Source organism: Vulpes vulpes, unplaced genomic scaffold, assembly GCF_048418805.1.
Source record: "Vulpes vulpes isolate BD-2025 unplaced genomic scaffold, VulVul3 Bu000000696, whole genome shotgun sequence".
Taxonomy (NCBI): domain Eukaryota; kingdom Metazoa; phylum Chordata; class Mammalia; order Carnivora; family Canidae; genus Vulpes; species Vulpes vulpes.
This window is the reverse complement of record NW_027325674.1, coordinates 192147-209921: the sequence shown is the minus strand read 5'-3', so window position 1 is coordinate 209921 and position 17775 is coordinate 192147. Positions and strand designations below refer to the sequence as shown.

General features: G+C 40.2%; 1 pseudogene; it reads right to left on the bottom strand.

The window, feature by feature from the left end:
• Positions 1-2962: 2962 nt before the first annotated feature.
• Positions 2963-4335, bottom strand: LOC140596512 (tubulin alpha-1A chain-like; annotated as a pseudogene).
• Between the last annotated feature and the right edge of the window lie 13440 nt (positions 4336-17775).

The following is a 17775-nucleotide window of genomic DNA, read 5'->3' as shown; positions in this document are numbered from 1 at the left end:
AGTTCCAGTACCTTTTAGAATACTGTTTTTTAACAGTGCTAGATTGTGATTTGCAATAGAGAGATTTCTGAAGAATCTTTATTCTTTAGCAACAAAAAGAATCCTCATGCATTTTTGAGAGAAAAATTCTACTGTAGTAGTAAAATATAAATGAAAATTTAGGCAGAATCATTGCCATGCCCTATACTTAAATACTTATAGAGATGTCATGTTTTCTGTGAGATCTTGGATTAGTGGGGATTTGCCACTCTTCCTCAAGAACCATGCGTTTAAATGCCACATCATAGTAACTGAGGTCACTACTTGAACTAAAATAAATTAAAGCTTCTAATTGGTTTCTAAATTACTTGGTTTAATCTCTTTATAAATGTATTATAAAATAAATTATAGCACTTGTTAAAAGTAAATAAATAACCAAGCAATCTTTGACTTCCATAGGATGCTATTGTTACAAGCAGTGAAGTTATGTATATGCTTTTTTGCTTTTTTCCTGTTTTGTAACTAGAACACATCTTAAGTGCCTATGGAATTTTAGATGCAATTACCAGAAATCCAATTAAGATGCTAGAACAGTAAAATTTACAGATGAGCTTAAAAGTACTTAGCTCTAATAGGGAATTAGTTATAAACCTCTCTGTTAATCATTACTGATCATGTGTCTTTTGAAATGTTACCAAGTATGGTATTAAAACCATAGACAGATCCCTGGGTGGCACAGCGGTTTGGCGCCTGCCTTTGGCCCAGGGCGCGATCCTGGAGACCCGGGATCGAGTCCCACGTCGGGCTCCCGGTGCATGGAGCCTGCTTCTCCCTCTGCCTGTGACTCTGCCTCTCTCTCTCTCTGTGACTATCATAAATAAATAAAAAAAATTAAAAATAAAAATAAAAATAAAACCATAGAATTCACAATTGAGCTCTAAAAGTTACTAACAAGGGAGTTATCCAACAAATGTGATTACAGAATTGACTAGCTGTTGAAATATTAGTAAACCTGCAAAAAATATTTTCACAGCAGGAAGTACGAGTGTTCTTTTGCTTAGAATCTGTACTACTTCGTACCAGAAGAATTGAACATGAGTTTAAAATAGTTGTATAGCCAGTAAGTCTTGGTTACAAACCAATTGTATTTTAAAAAGTCTTTGTGTATTGTTACAAATACACCATCTATACATTTATGTTCGCTAATGATTCAAAAGCATCACCACACTCTATAATACTTAATGAAATCCTTTGCTAGTTAATTCCACTGTGAGTGAGCAAGTACAATAGAGTAAGAACGCTGCTTAAAAAAAAAAAAAAAAAAAAAAAAAAAAGGTTATGGAGCCAGAATTGGTAGTGGGAAGTAGCATTTTTTTTTTTTTTCATTCTCGGTACGTCTGCAATTTCTATTTTCATGAGAAATTGAAGTGGAAATGGTAAGATGCTGATAGAATCATTGTTGCTTGGGCATTTCCAGGCAGATTAGAAACCCAAGACGTACAAAGCAGAGCTGTAGTTTTGAACTTCAGATTTACTGTCTGATGAAATTGTTGGGTTTCTACATCTTTTATTGTAGCATAATATGATTGTACCATAAATATTTTTAGAGACTTAACTTGGTTGATTGTGATTTATACGATGAACTGATGTATGATTGATATTTGTGTAAACAATTTAAACTAGATTTTTCCCCCCTTACTGTGATGGTTCCTTGTATATATGGCAAATAAAGGACTTGGGGAAGATCTATTTCTGTTAATCTCTACACTGTGCTTATAGTGTGGTAAGAATAGGTATTGAGGACAGGGTGCTTAATACAAAGTACATACACTGCCTGCCCTCATACACTGCCTGTACTTAGTAGGAGGAGGCAGATGTGCTGCTGAGAAAAAGGCTGAGTGGGGGAAAGAAGCAGGATGAACATAATCATCAAGGGTAAGGCAGGGTTGGAGAGTTCTAGAAAGAGCATGTGCTAAGACTTTAAGAGGAAGCTTGGACTCTCTCCTGAATTGGAAGAAGGCCAGTGAGAAGCAAGAAGGTGACCAGCAGAGCCCTCCAAGGTAGTGTAGAGAGCCAGGAGGGCCAGGTCATGCCACACCCCCCCAAGAGCCAGGAATTTACTCTTCCTACAGTATCTTCATAATCTGGGTCTGGTGGTGGAAGCAACAATGTTTTAATTATTATTGGCATTGTTAGTATATCTTGTTTTCTGTTTTTCCAGACCTCTTGCTGTCTGGAGGTCTGTGTGTAGAACTTGGCTGGTGTGGGGTTAGTGTGAATGGCAGTACCAGGCACGATGTGTTAAGTGTGGCACCTGTGGCACAGAAATGAAGTGTGTCAGTCATTTGCAGGAATGAGAAGTCAACAGTGAAGGAAGAGGAAGATTCCATATAGGGAAGGAGCTCAGGCTGTATCTTCGCAGACGGTCTTGGAAGAGGTGCTACTGCAGTGGTTCCGAGTCTGAGCCTAGGGTCACGTTGGATTCCCAGCCTGCTAGCTTTGCAACCTTGGAGGCATCCTTCACTGTGAAACATCACAGAGCCTATTTTATTAGGTTTTTCTAATAAATGAGATAATACATGTAAAGCACTTAACCCCAGGGTGGCATACCTAAGCTTACTGAAATTATTAGCTCTCATTGTTGCTCCTATTACTTTTATTATTTGATTAAGTTGGTAACAAGAAGGGTGGACAGGCACAGAATAATTAATGTCTTGGAGATAAGAATATGCATTCATGATAAATAGATCAGTAAGCGGGATACAGGATTCATGTAGAGCAATATTAGTAGATAAGACTAGAAAAATAGGATGAATAGAGGTTTTTTTTTTTTCCATTTAAGACAGAGAGTATTTTATTCAAACCCATCAGAGAAATGGACAGCTTGGGTCTGTAACAAAACGTTGTGTTTTAAAGCACAGATCAGTAATTGTATATGAGAGTATACTCTGCTACATACAAATTAACTGATCAGAGCACAAATTTTCAATGTTCAAAACAGAATAAGTTGCCCTGTAAAAGCAGCACCTTTGTGACATTTTTAACTTTAGCATTCCTCTCCTTCTTCTTCACCTTCTCCTTCAACAGAACCCACACCAGCCTCCTCATAATCCTTCTCCAAGGCAGCCAGGTCCTCATGGGCATCAGAAAACTCTCCTTCCTCCATGCCCTCACCCACATACCAGTGAACAAAGGCATGTTTGGCATACATCAGGTCAAACTTGTGGTCCAGGTGAGCCCAGGCCTTAGCGATGCCTGTCTGCGTGCACATAGTTCGCTGTACTTTGGCCAGGTCTCCAAAAGGTACCGCAGTGGGGGACTGGTAATTAATGCCCACTTTGAAGCCAATACACTTGGATGGTACACTTGATCTTGATGGTGGCAATGGACGCATTGACATCTTTGGGAACCGTGTCACCACAGTACGGCAGGCAGCAAGCCATGTATTTACCATGGTGAGGGTCACATTTCTCCAGCTGGCTCAAAGCATGTGTTGGTGATCTCAGCTACAGAAAGCTGTTCATGGTAGACTTTCTCAGCAGAGATGACAGCAGCATGTGTGGCCAGAGGGAAATGGATGTGAGGATAGGGTACAAGCTTGGTCTGGAATTCTGTGAGATCAACATCAAATCTGAGGGAAGCAGTGATGGAGGACACAATTGGACCTATCAACCTATTTAGATTCGTGTAGGTTGGGCATTCAGTATTGAGGTTGCTATGACAGATGTCATAGATGGCCTCATTTTCTATCATGAAGGCGCAGTCAGTGCTCCAGGGTGGTATAGGGAGTGAGGATGGAGTTGTTGGGCTCAGCTGCAGCTGTGGAAACCCAGAGGGGGTTAGGTTCAGGTAAATGAAGAACTCCAGCTTGGACTTCTTGCCATACTCGAGAGATGTTCCATCAGCAGGGAGGTGAACCCAGAACCAGTTCCCCCTCCAAAGCTGTGGAAAACCAAGAAGCCCTGAAGACCTGTGCAGTGGTCAGTGTTTCCGAATTCAGTCCAAGACAAGGTCAGTGATCTCCTTGCCAGTGATGTAGTGCCCTCGGGCATAGTTATTGGCAGCATCTTCCTTGCCTGTGATGAGCTGCTCAGGGTGGAAGAGCTGGCGGTAGGTGCCAGTGCGAAGTTCATTGATGACTGTGGGTTCCAGGTCAGACACTGCCCTGGGTACATGCTTGCCAGCACCTGTCTCACTGAAGGAGGTGTTGAAGGAGTCATCTCCTCCCCCAGTGGTCTTGTCAATTGGTATCTGGCCATCGGGCTGAATGCCGTGTTCCAGGCAACAGAGCTCCCAGTAGGCATTGCTGATCTAGACATCAGCCTGGCCAATGTGGATAGAGGTACATTCACACATAGTTGCTGCTTTGCTGCTGCTGAGCAGATGGTGGAGAGGAGGAAGAGAGGTTGTTGCTTCTCATAGCGCAACTGTTAGGGGGTCAATTAAGAGAACCTAAATATTGATATTTTATTGCTTATATCACAACCTGGCATGTGCAAACAGCAATTCTGGGTTTACTCACTCAACAAACACTTCAAGTTCTCAATGCCACCCAACCCTCTGCCCTCTGTCCCCACTTCCATCAGCTGGGCATTTAACTGTCTGCAAAATTGTGGGGAATCCTTTGTGTGTATCTTTAATGACATCCTCATAAGGAGGGATTCAGTAGAACCAATCATGCCACCTACTTATATTGTTATTAGAGTTGAGAGTCGTTCTCAAAAATGTCTACGAAGGTGTTTGAGGGATGCATTGGTAGCTAAGATGATTAAAGTACACATGGAGGGGCACCCAGGTGGCTCAGCGGTTGAGCGTTTGCCTTCAGCTCAGGTCGTGTTCCCGGGGTCCTGGGATCGAGTCCCTCATCGGGCTCTGGGCAGGGAGCCTGTTTCTCCCTCTGCCTATATCTCTGTCTCTCTCTGTGTCTCTCATGAATAAATACATAAAATCTTAAAACACACACACACACACACACACACATACATGGAAACAAGCGTGAGAAACAAGCATGAGCAGATCTAGTATTAAGCTGAGTTAGAGCCACATTGTCTGTGATTTCACTCAATCACAGTTCTTTGGAGGGAATAAGTCCAGCCACCAGCCATATGCTGTAAGGGGTCCTGGCTTGCTGTGGGCCCCTAACACCAGTGCTCCCAAAGAACCCACAGTGTACATTTCCAGCAGGAAAGCTATCTCTCCCTTTCAGCACTGTGCTGACTGTGAGCAAGGCCCTGTCAGCCTCTGTGGCTCATGGTTGGTAGATTTGTGTTGAAATCATAATACTGCATGTTTCTCCTTTTCCTGTGTGCTCATGTTCTATCTCAAAACACAGAAGTCTGCTCAGACGGGCATAATTTCTCTTAGATACTATTTTTTTTCTATAACAGCATAGGTAGTGATTAAATATGCACATTGGTAGCTAGCTCAAATTTATTAAATATTACACTAAGTAGGTTAACCCATACTTAATGTATATTAGCTCTTCTGCCGATCGACCCTAAAGATCAAAGATACCCTTATGAGTCAAGAGCTTTTCACATTACTCTGGGTCCAGATGACAAGATTTGCATTATTCATTACAATATAAGTGTAAACTCGTTGGCAGAGGGTCGTCAGATTATTCTGCTTACCACCCTCCCTGGTAATGTGTGTACTAGGAAGAGCATCTTCACCATGGTCTACAAGGTCTACACAGCTCCTGTGACAACTGTTTCCCAGCCACACTTGGCATTTCCTTGTTTCTCACGCAGACCAGGTGTGCCTCACTGCCTTTGGAATGTGCCACATGTTTGCCCACAAACAACTTTGGCAGAGTCAAATACCTGGATATGGCTGGCTTGTCTTATCATCTTGGGCTCTGTGCCATCACAATGCTCATTTCTGTATCTATTATCTGTACAAAATTTCATCATATGAGAGTAGAGAACATTGACAGGAAAACTGATGCTTTTGATATTTAGCACAAGCTTTGTATTTAGAAATTTAGCCCCAATGTCAATAGTATTGGGGGGGGGGGGATTATAAGTATAACTCCCAAATGGAGGATGTGAAATTTTAAAAATCCATATTCTCAAATCAACTAATTGGACATCAGTGTATCTTGACTCAATGACTAACTTCAACTCTATAAGCAGATTGGGAATTTGATAAATTTGAGAATAAATAGTCTTACCTGATATGAAAGGGATTTCCATAATCATGTTTTCTTTTGATTTGTCCCTTTAAATGCTGTGATTTTGGTTTTGTGCCTTGTGCCAGTAACTTAACCATACTGCAGTCCAGGCATTCCTTCTGTGTTTACACGTAGCTCAGCTTCAGCAACATTATCAGTAAATGCATCATATCCCATGCCACAGACGTGGTAAAGGGAGATGTATTTTGGGGGGACCTCTTTCAATCTGAGACTGTATTTGACTCACCCAGTAATTCAATCTGCAGGTCTTCTATGTTCTATCCTTACTCTGCTTTGCAGTTTTTTCTCCCATTGCATGGTCCTCCCCTCTCTTTTCCGTGTAGTCACCTGCTCTTCCAGTTTCTCTTTGGCCTCCTTCCTGAGATTGAGATTGCTGCTAGCTCTCATCCAGAGCCCGGTGTGGGGGATATAGAGAAACATGGCCTTTCTCAAAACCTCAATAACTGTACAGAGAAGGTAATAAAGGCTAGTTCCTCAGGGTGACACTCAAATCCCAATTACCTGTCCAGCTTCCTCCCCAACAGCATCCCTTGTTACCTCCTTTCCACCACCATACATGACCAGCTGCTGCTGTTATCATTCCTTGTGTGCTTATTTTCCAGAGTGGGGCTCACTTTTTACTTATTTGTCACAGCAGGAGCTACATGTGGCTTTATATTCTTCTTAGGCTTTCTGGGTCTGAATACCTCATAATATTACAAACTCCCAGGGGTCGAGATCCGTGTTTTATCCTTTCTGTCTCTCCTGGTTCATAGCATGGTGGCCGACACATAGTTATTATGGGGTAGATCTCTGTGAGTTGAAGATTTTGTGTGCTGCCAAACCAGTGAATGCTGTATTCACTCACTGTTTTCTAAAGATATTTTCTTGCAACCAAACTCTATCAGTTCATCACTTAGCTAAAGCATTGAAGAGTCAATTTTGATTCTCCTTCACTATCTTTTCTCTCTCAGGAGTTGATGGCTGAAGGTGGTGGTTTTCTGACTTTGGCTCATGCCCCCATCATCTGGGGGCTTGCTAGAATTCAGATTGCTGGGTCCCAGACCCACAGTTTTCTGACTCAGTTGGTCTGGGCTGAGGCCCAAGGATGTACATGTCTAACATGTTACCAGGTGATGAGTTATCTCTGTGCTGAAGCTATTGAGTCAGAGAACGCTCTCTATGGAAAACCTCAGCATTGGAGTTTAGCACTAACATTGAGTAGTGTAGATTCCATAGACACATTTGCCTTTAGATTTTGCCTTCTCACCTAATGAGAGAAGGTGCTCCCCTTCTGCCTCTCCACTGGCCTTCACTTCCTTGGCAGGGAAAATGCTTTACTCTGCTGGATGCATATATTGAACTGTGTTTTGTTTGTGTGTGCGAGGTTGCCCAAAAAAATTTCTGGTGAGCACAGTTTGTCTAAGTGCCTCCCAGGTAGTAGCTCTTCTAATCCTCCCAGTAAGCCTAGAGATTGTCTTATATTACCCATATGGGGAGGTTAGGCAATTGGTGTGAACTCATACTTAGTAAAGGTGGGTGAACCAGGGCTTGAACCCTCTGGTCTTTCTCTAAGTGAAAAACAAAAAACAAACAAACAAACAAAACAAAACAACAACAACAAAAAAACTTCTGCTTGTTGTCTTCGTTTCAACCTGTGGTTTGATGCCTTCTGCACAAATCCTTTTGGCATCTCCAGTTAGTCCCTGGTTTAAGACTGCCTTCTGGGCATCAGAGGATTTTTACACTTGAATGGGAAAACCTTAGTAACCATCACTCTTTAAGGGCTTGTGTCTTAATCAGATTTATTTTGGTCTGTGAGTGCAGCTGCACATTACAATTATGGTATATTTTTATCACTTAACTTTATAAAAAATGACAGCACACAGCAATGGTCCAGTTCAGAAGGAAATAGTGGGTCCTATCCTCTTATCATATGATCTTGCACTTCTGATTTTATAGTTTTACATTCATCATCATATTTGGTTTTAAGCATAAAAGCAACAACAAAAAACCATGAAACATCCTGATTTCACGGAGAAGGAACTGAGCCTCAGGGAGGTCGAAGAAATTCTTCCAGACCAAATTGCAAGACTGGGATCCAGGCTTAGCTTTGGGTTTTTAATTCTTAGTTCAGTGTCGATTTTACTACATATTAGGAATTTATATTAAATTAAATCTATGTGAAATTTTGTAAACTTTAGGTGAGATTTTGCAAGTATTGAGTACAGCATTTAGGTTAGATTTTTGAGTGTTCATTTATTCATTGAGTGTTTACTGAGCCTCCTCTTTGAGCCAGGCATTCTTCTAGGTGCAAGGAATTTATTAGCAAACAAAACACAGAGACAGTTTTGTTACTCTGGTGTTTACACCAGGCTGGTGGGAGACAACGATAAGCAGTGAACATAAATCAGTAAATTATATTGTATGTTAGAAGCTGACAAGTGCTATGGAAAACAGAAGAAAAGTAGAGCAAAGCAAGGAAGAAAGGAGAGCAGGAAGAGGATGTCATAGAAATTTTAGTAGTTGAGTAGTTAAGCAGAGGGGCAGTTAAAGGAGAAGTAGAGGCGGTGAGGGAGTTACCCATGGACCTGGCTGGGAGAAGACTGGTCCAGGTGCAGAGAGCTGTTGGGGAACAAAGGGCCACAAATAGCAGTGGGTTTTTGGAATGACAGGAAGGACGACGTAGCCGTGGGGACGATAACAAGGGAATACTTTAGAGAACTGATGCTCACCCAGTTTTCCTTGACTTATGCCGTTGAAGGTGTTGAGCTAAGGACTGGCCTGATCTGACTTAGACTTCATCTACTCATCAATTGAAAATAGACTGTAGGGAAGCTACGATTCAGACTGTTTCATCAATCTGAGTGAGTGAAGTTAGGGGCTCACACTAGGGAGAGAGAACAGTGGAGGTGTGAGAGGGGACCAAGTGCTAGATATAGCTGGGAGGTTGAGGTAACTGAATTACCTGATGGACTGGGTGTGAGGTGGGAGAGAAAAAGCTGAGTCAAGAGTGATTCCCAAGACTTGACCTGCACAGCAGTGAAGGATGGAGTTGACATCAAATGAGAAGCAGAAGAATGTGGGTGGAGTAGGTTTGAGGGGCAGATAAGCTTAAGAGATCAATTTTGAGTTCCCTGTGGGTGCCTTTTGGCATCCAGATGTCAGTGTTAAGAAGACAGGAGGAAATAGGCGCAGGGTCTTGGCTGGATATGGTGACTTGAGATTCATCAGCATCTGGAAGCATCTGTTGCTATTTAAAGCCACCAGGATGAGATTCCCAAGGAGGTGGGTGTAATAGAGAAGAGGGTATAAGACCACTGAGCTCTGGTGCAGGTGTTATTAGGGGGTCAGGGAGAGGAGGTAATGAATGTCAGTGAAGTAGGAGGAAAACCAGCAGAGTGTGATGTCCATGAAGTCAGACAAGATTAGTCAAGACTTGGGTGGTAAAGAAACCGGAAAATGCTGTAGGTAGCTAAAGAAGGCAGTCCTGAGAATTGCCATGAGTTTAGCAAGGGGATGGTCTTTGGGAAATCCTACCAAAGCAGTTTTAGTGGAGTGACAGGAGCAAGAACTGCATGGGGTATCTCTTATAAAATGGAGGACTCTGGGAAAGGTTGGAGAGCAAGGAGATCCTTTAAGAAGTTGACTTAGTTTCTCACTTTTGAGATGTTTTGATTAAGTTTCCTAGGTTGGAAAGTGATTTATGTTCAATAGGGAAACAAGTTCAAAAAGGAGAAGGTTCAAGAAGAAAAAAAAAAAGACATTGCAAGTAAGACAGAGGAACAGATGAGACAAAGACACTCAGAAAGAAAAGAAAGAAAAAAAAAGAAAGAAAAAAAAGAAAGGAGAGACATGGTGATGACTCTCAGGTCATGAGGACTTTCATCGGTGAGAGTGTACAAGTTAAGGGCAGGCACGGTACCAAATCAGTTTTTTGTTCATTTCCAGCTGCCTTTTTTTCTTTCTGATGAGTAATTAATTGGGTCTTCTGAGAACAAGTAATCACAGTACATGTTGCGTAGCCCCCCATCACATTTCCTACCTACCTGTGGTTCAGAGGAACCCCCCAGCTATTTCCAAAGAGGGTCAGTGCAATTCCAAGATCTAGGAAAGATGGTTTTCAAACTCTATTCCAGCAAAAGTTTTGAAGGCTTTAAAATCTAAATGTACAATATCTTTTCCCTAAGTGTACATTTTTTCCTTTAATGATGTTTGTGTCACCCCAGGGCTATAGAGCTTCTCCTGTAGCCTCTCTGAGCTGTGATATCATTGCAGGCTTTTTCAGGATAGGGGGCTCTTGTCCTTTTCTTTGCATGATGCTGTGTATGTGGAAATGCCCCATGTTTACTCAAGGGTCTCACATGGTCTTCTCAGTAACCTGTTGATTCTTTTTATTTTTCTTTATTGCCATTAGACCATCACTTAGTGTCAAGGAAGAAAAATAGTGGTTCAGAATTGTACAGATTAAGTGTTGTCTATTACTGTTCAATGACAATTCTATTATTTTTTTCTAAGTCGAAGAATGCACTTTTCTTTCTAATGCCTTTTGGACCTTTAGAATCATAATCACCTTTGATTATAATGAATGGCTTTACTGGGAGCATATTGAGGTTAGTTGCTGGGTGACATTCTTGGGCTGAATTGGGCTGAGCCCAGGGCCATTGCCCTTGGTCAGCACCGTGAAATATGTAGTTAGTAACTGAAAGCTAATGAATCAAAATGGTAAAGGAAAGGGGGAACAGACAATGAATAAACGTTGGCTATAGTTAAGGGAGAGAGCAAGGTCAAGGTATACAAGCTAATTCTTACTGTGGAGAGGGAGAACAGACGGGGGTGGGGGGTGGGGGGGAAGGAAGCTTTTGGCTGACTGGAGGTGGGAGAAAACATGGTATGGCTGTGACTAGAAATCATACTCACTCAAAATATTTACTTGTCAAAAAAAATTATATTTACTTGTCCTCTCTGGAAATCGTGGAATGCATTCACGGGCCCTCTGGCCTAACCAGTTATGTACCACTGATTAAAATGTAAATAGCTTGTTCTGGTTAGGCTTTTGGGTATCAGGACTTCGATTTTTGAGATTACTTTATGATCAGCACCCTATGAAACATACTGTGTTTACCAAAATCACAAATGGAGTTGTCCACTGCCAAAAGGAAGACTTGGCAGCAACATGTAGGCCAAGCAAACTCCAAGAAATATAAACACGATTGCTGCTGATTCACTACTACAAGCAGAATACAGCACTTCTGCGAGAAGGTCCTGGTTCGACTCTGTTGAATGACTTTGAAAGTGGGATCAGCACACAAGGCTCTGTGTTGATTAATGAAGCAGCAGAAAGCCAACTGCTCCTGTTGACTGTGGATGGATGAAACCAATTACCATCAGGCCCCAGAGTACAGTTAGGAAATCCCTTTAAGAAATAACTAAAGCTGGGGAAACAGAGCACCATTTCTTTCAATCATGTAAATACTTTTATTCTCCTGAAAGGTAGAGTTTAAGCCACGATCTTCTTTTTGTTTTTGATTTTTTTAAAGATTTTATTTATTCATGAGAAACAGAGAGAGAGAGAGAGAGAGAGGCAGAGACACAGGCAAATGGAGAAGCAGGCTCCCTGAGGGGAGCCCGATGCGGGACTTGATCCCAGGACCCCAGGATCATGACCTGAGCCAAAGGCAGATGCTCAACCACTGAGCCACCCAGGTGCGCAAAGCCAAGATCTTCTTGATAGCATTTAAATATTGTAATAAATCTGCTCCATGATAAACCATGTGTACAGATATTTGTTATATTTTATCCTTAAAGATGGACATTGTATTAGTGAGGGTTCTTCTGAGAAATAAAATATACACACACACATACAGGCACACAGAATTGACCCTTGAACAACATGGGGGTTAGAGGCACTGACCCCCTTGCAGTCAGAGATTCCTATAGTGTGATGATGGGGATGGTACTTTATTTTCCTAAACAGCATTATCAAACACACTGTACTGATGCTATTAATTTGAATTTTATTTATTTTTTTAAGATTTTATTTATTATTCATGAGAGAGATACACAGAGAGAGAGAGAGAGAGAGAGACGCAGAGACACAGGCAGAGGGAGAAGCAGGCTCCATGCAGGGAGCCCGACGTGGGACTCGATCCTGAGTCTCCTGGATGAGGCCCTGGGCTGAAGGTGGCGCTAAACCGCTGAGCCACCCGGGCTGCCCTTACCATTCATTTTTGACCAAAAGAAATCCTAGTAGAAAAATTAGAAATATGTCGTAAATTGTCAGCTTGAGGAAAAAGAAAACACAAGCACAATGACATTTTTAACATTTCAAAGAACTATTTATCAATTTTTTGCCTCCTGCTGTGCAGAAAGAAAGTTGCTGTCTTTAAGGGACAGTCAGAAATAAACAATGGGGAAAAAGTTACTGAAGATTTTAAATGAAAAGCATAACTATGCCAACATATTCAAAGATACCTTCTTCCCCAAAGAATTACTTGTGCATTACACTGTCAGGTGATATAAAACAACTTCCAATAATAATATTAATTACATTAAAAGTGAACCACTGTGAAGGGTTCCATTATTAAATGCTTATCTGTAGTATATTTTAAGACAGCAAGGAGAATTTAAAATTCTTCCAGTAATGAGGACCTTTCCATACTTCTACACATAATTTTCACAGATTTTTCTACTAGGATTTCTTTTGTAATGACTGACATATACTTTATTAAAAAAAAAAATCACACAACATTCTCCAAGTAGAAATTGTAAAAGAAATAGTTGCTTTTTACATAAACCTATTTCCAGCTTAGTTTTTAGCATTTTATTGAGCATGTTCACATACTTGCCACTGTATTTTAAATTATACTTCTCTCTCTCTGTGTGACTATCATAAATAACTAAAAATTAAAAAAATAAATTATACTTCTGTTGGCCATTCATTCATTCATTAAACAAATCTTATGGCTTATGGCTATAATGTTGCTATGCTGTATTTTAGGTACTGGGGAATGTGTCAGTGCACAAAATGAAGTTTATTTTTTCAGAAGGCTTTATGTTTTAGATGTCCTCATTTAATTTAGTTGATCATCTGTTTATGCTTACCTAAATATAGACTAAATGCAATTTTTAGGGATCTAAATGTTGAATATAAACACCCCTTAAATTTTTTCTTAGCTTTCATATTCTATTAAACTTATTCATATTTAAATTTTCCATATTTAGGGATCCCTGGGTGGCGCAGCGGTTTGGCGCCTGCCTTTGGCCCAGGGTGCGATCCTGGAGATCCGGGATCGAATCCCGCATCGGGCTCCCGGTGCATGGAGCCTGCTTCTCCCTCTGCCTGTGTCTCTGCCTCTCTCTATCTCTCTGTGACTATCTTAAATAAATAAAAATTAAAAAAAAATTTTCCATATTTATTTATAAGTTTCAAGTCATAGGTTGTCTTGGCTACTATATTAGTTTGTATTCCTCTCATAGGGCTGCTGTAACAATTATGTAGGTAGGGTGGTTTAAATAAGAAATGTATTATCTCACACTTCTGGAGGCTAGAAGTCTGAGATCCAGGTGTTCTACTGATGGCTAGGAGGGAAAATCTGTTCCTTACCTCTAACTGCTGTGGTTGCTGGCAATCTTTGGCTTTCATTTGCTTATACTGTATCACCCCTTATTTGCCTTTTCTGTCATGTGATGTTCTCTGTATATGCATGTCTTTTTTAAAAAAATTAAATTCAATTAGCCAACTTACAGTATATCATTAGTTTTAGATGTAGAGTTCAGTAATTCATCAGTTGCACATATGCCTTTTCTACTGGCCTGCCTTTTTGGAGGACACCAGTCACATTGCATTAGAGCCTCACCTTATTCCAGTATGATCTCATCCTAACTAATTACATCTGCAATGACCCTACTTCCACGTAAGATCACATTCTGAGGTCCTGAAGGTTAGGATATCAATGTAGGAATTTGGAAGGCGACACATGATTTCATCTTTAACAATCACCATGGGGTGGATGAGAGCTTTTTTTAAAATATAATTTTTTAAAGATTTTATTTATTTATTCATGAGACACACACACAGAAAGAGAGAGAGAGAAAGAGAGAGAGAGAGAGAGAGAGAGGCAGAGACCCAGGCAGAGGGAAAAGTAGGCTCCATGCAGGGAACCCGATGTGGGACTTGATCCCGGGTCTCTAGGATCAGGCCCTGGGCTGAAAGTGGCACTAAACCACTGAGCCACCCGGGCTGCCCAATAGCTTTTTATTTATCAAACAAATATTTATTATGTACCTACTAAATTGAAGCATTGTTCTGTGGATAAGTGATGCAGAAGTTATTATTTTTTTAAAAGACATGTTAAGGCCCTGATTTTATAAAGCTGACTGGCCGGTCATACTTAGAGTAGTGGTAAGACCAGTGTCAACATCCCTGGTTATTTCATGTCGTGGAAGTTGGAACAGAAAACTGGTTTCGATCTTGGAGCTGTTCTCCTAACACAGCAGTGATTCCCTTGTCAATTCTTAGCCATCAAGCCATCAGAGTCAGGTCTTACCCAGTTCTGGGCATATCCAAACTCCAGTTTGCCAAAGATGATAGCTCCCTGGGCACTCAAGTCAGATATGGGATAGCTTCCTTATTTCACCTGCCTGCTCTTACTTACAGTAAGGCTGTAACATGCATATTGGACTTAGATACTTCCTGTGCAGCTTGAGTAAGACACTAGTAAGACTTACCATATGTGAGGTTTGGTGGTGAAAAAGTAATTTCCCAGGTGAATATAATGATCAATACGAAGATGGACTTAGTTCTTGATTTTTTAAAAAACCATCAATGTATCAAAAAGCTGGCAACAGGATAAACATGAGATCTTTAAAATAGCTGAGATTAAAGTAAACAACAGGTGCTCCATGAATCCATCAGTTCTGCATTTAAAAACAAAGTGATATAGACATTCTGGATTATGCTACTTTATGCTAAAACAGATTACCAATTTTCAGAATGAGTGAAATAATTATAGCTGGGAGATTGCTGTCATTTTAATGGGAATCTGCAAATGCAAATCCTAATTTGCTTCAGGAGTTGCATTATTAGACTTCAGAATCTGGCAAAGAATGTTGTGTGTGTATGTGTGTGTTCCAATCTATCCATTCCTTGGGAGGATTCATAATGCATTCAAGATAGATGGCTTTATAAATTTTAAAAAGTCTTTGGGGAAGTGTTACACATCCTTCATAGAAATATGTATTAAAATATGTATTAAAAATATCACCTAGGTTTTATTTGGATAAATGTGGGCTTACTTTGGTTAAATAGGAAGTCTTATTTTTTCCCCTCTCCATTTATGTAGAAATATGGAAAGTTAGAGCCAAGAGGAGAATGGCAGTATAACAGCAATGTCCTCATTAAGCTCTAAGCAAATGAAGATCTCAATAATTTGACCTTGATGAGAACTAGAACTCAAACAGAATTCTCTAGATCCTATATCTAGATGAGGGAGCACTATATGAACCACTTTGGGATATAGATCTTTCATAACTCGAAGATAGGTCAGACTACTCTTCAGATTCTCTGTGTTAGCTCAAATAATATATTCCTTTATTTTCCCTTCAAAAACCTGGTTCTATTAAAACCAACTAAACAACCCTTGAAAAAATTTACTTTGGAGATTTCATTGGTCCACATATCGTCACAGTTCATCCCTTAGGACCATAAATGATAATTTAGCATTTTTAAGGGGCATTTAGAAGATGGACTACTTAGAACTAGTAAAATGAGAGCCCAAATTTTGTAGCTTACATTGGAATCAAGATCAGGTAGTTATTTTCTGGGCTATTATCCTCAATAGCATAATGGTGAGATAGATATTTTTTGCTAAGCTCTGTTGTCAGTCTTGATTATATGTTGTTGGGTTCAGTATTATGGACACAGAGAAGCTTCACTTACTTATTTTTTCCTTCTGAAATACTGAAGCAGACTGGCTGGATAGCTTGACAGTCTCAACGTGGCAATATTTGTTCTAATAGATGAAGTGTAATTTGTCCATGAGGACATTTAGCAAGGGTAAGTGGCATCTTCAGGAAGTTGTTCATCTGCAATCAGGGATGTCAGTGCTTCTGCTCATGCTATTGCCTGCCTGGACTTCCACCCCACCAGTCATTCTCTAAAGAGAAAATAAAATGAATTGCTATAATTTTTCTCTGGAGAAAAAGAGAGAATGTATTGGGAACTGCTCATGAAATAATGCCCTGTGATAGGTAGTTAAGTTTTCTTGTTTCTTTTTCATCGCCATTTTTTCAGATTATTTTGTGAGACAAGAAATGCAACCTTTTTGTGACTCTCAGATTCAGTGATGAATCTGCAGGAGTGATGACATTCCCTACTGGGCATTTGAGAAAACGAGAAGAGTCTTTGCTTGCTCTTGATCATAAAACAACATTAAGATCTGATTGTAATCCTTGGTTTCAGACTGAGCCAAGTTAATTTTTCTCCCATACAGTGGTGCTCCACATTTTGAGAAAAGCTACCTGCCTACCCTCCGTGTCTCTAAAGTAGTACTGTCCAGTAGAAATAAAATGGGAGCCACATGGGCTATTTAAAATTTTCCAGGAGCTGTGTTTAAAATTGCAAATAGAAACAGGTAAAATTAATTCTAGATTTGAGTTAAACCAACACAGCTAACATAGTACTTCAACGTATTAAATATAAACAACTATTAAAGAGATACTTCAAAATATTTTTTTTACTAAGTTTTTGCAGTGAGGGTTTTTTTTATATATATATATACTTACAGAACATATGAATTCAGACTAGCTTCATTTTTTTCTTAAAGATCTTATTTATTTATTAGAGATAGAGAACAAACAAGCGGAGAGACAGGCAGTGGGAGAGAAAGAAGCAGGCTCCCAGCTGAGCAGGGAGCCTTATGTGGGGCTCCATCCCAGGACCTTGGGATCACAACCTGAACCGAAAGCAGACTGACTGAGCCACCCAGGTGCCCCTGGACTAGCTTCATTTAAGTGCTGAATACTTATATGTCACTAGCTAGTGGCTGCTGTGTAATGGATAGTACATTTTGAACTGTACATTCCTAGGGCCTTTGAATAATTTTGATAGTTTTAGAGGTTTGAGTTTGTCCTCTGTCATGATCTAACTGATCTACTTATTATTATTATTAATTATTATTATTATTCATATTATTAATGGTATTCCTATATTGTAGGTATGGTTTCTCTAGGCTAGGCTAGAGACTCACTTGGTCTGGCCTGGTTCAGAGCCTAGGGTGGTACATGCAGAATCACATGGGAATCTTTTTAATCTCCAGAGTCTGGTTGTGAGCATCTGGAGTGGATCCCAAGAGTCTGCATTTCTAACCAGCTACCAGGTGTCCTGATGTAGCAGGTTCAGAGACTACCCTTTAAGTAGCAAGAGCTCTGAGTGATTGTTTGGAGGAACCTGTTATTATAGGTTAATCCAACTTACACACTTATTACTGCTAAAATTTGTAAGGAGATCTTCTTTGTGTATATTGCTACCAATCTTCTTAATGCCATTCTTTTTCACGTGGTTTGCTAGTAATTAGTATAGAATTTTGCCTTTGTACCAGTACATTTTTCTAGATTCAGTCCAT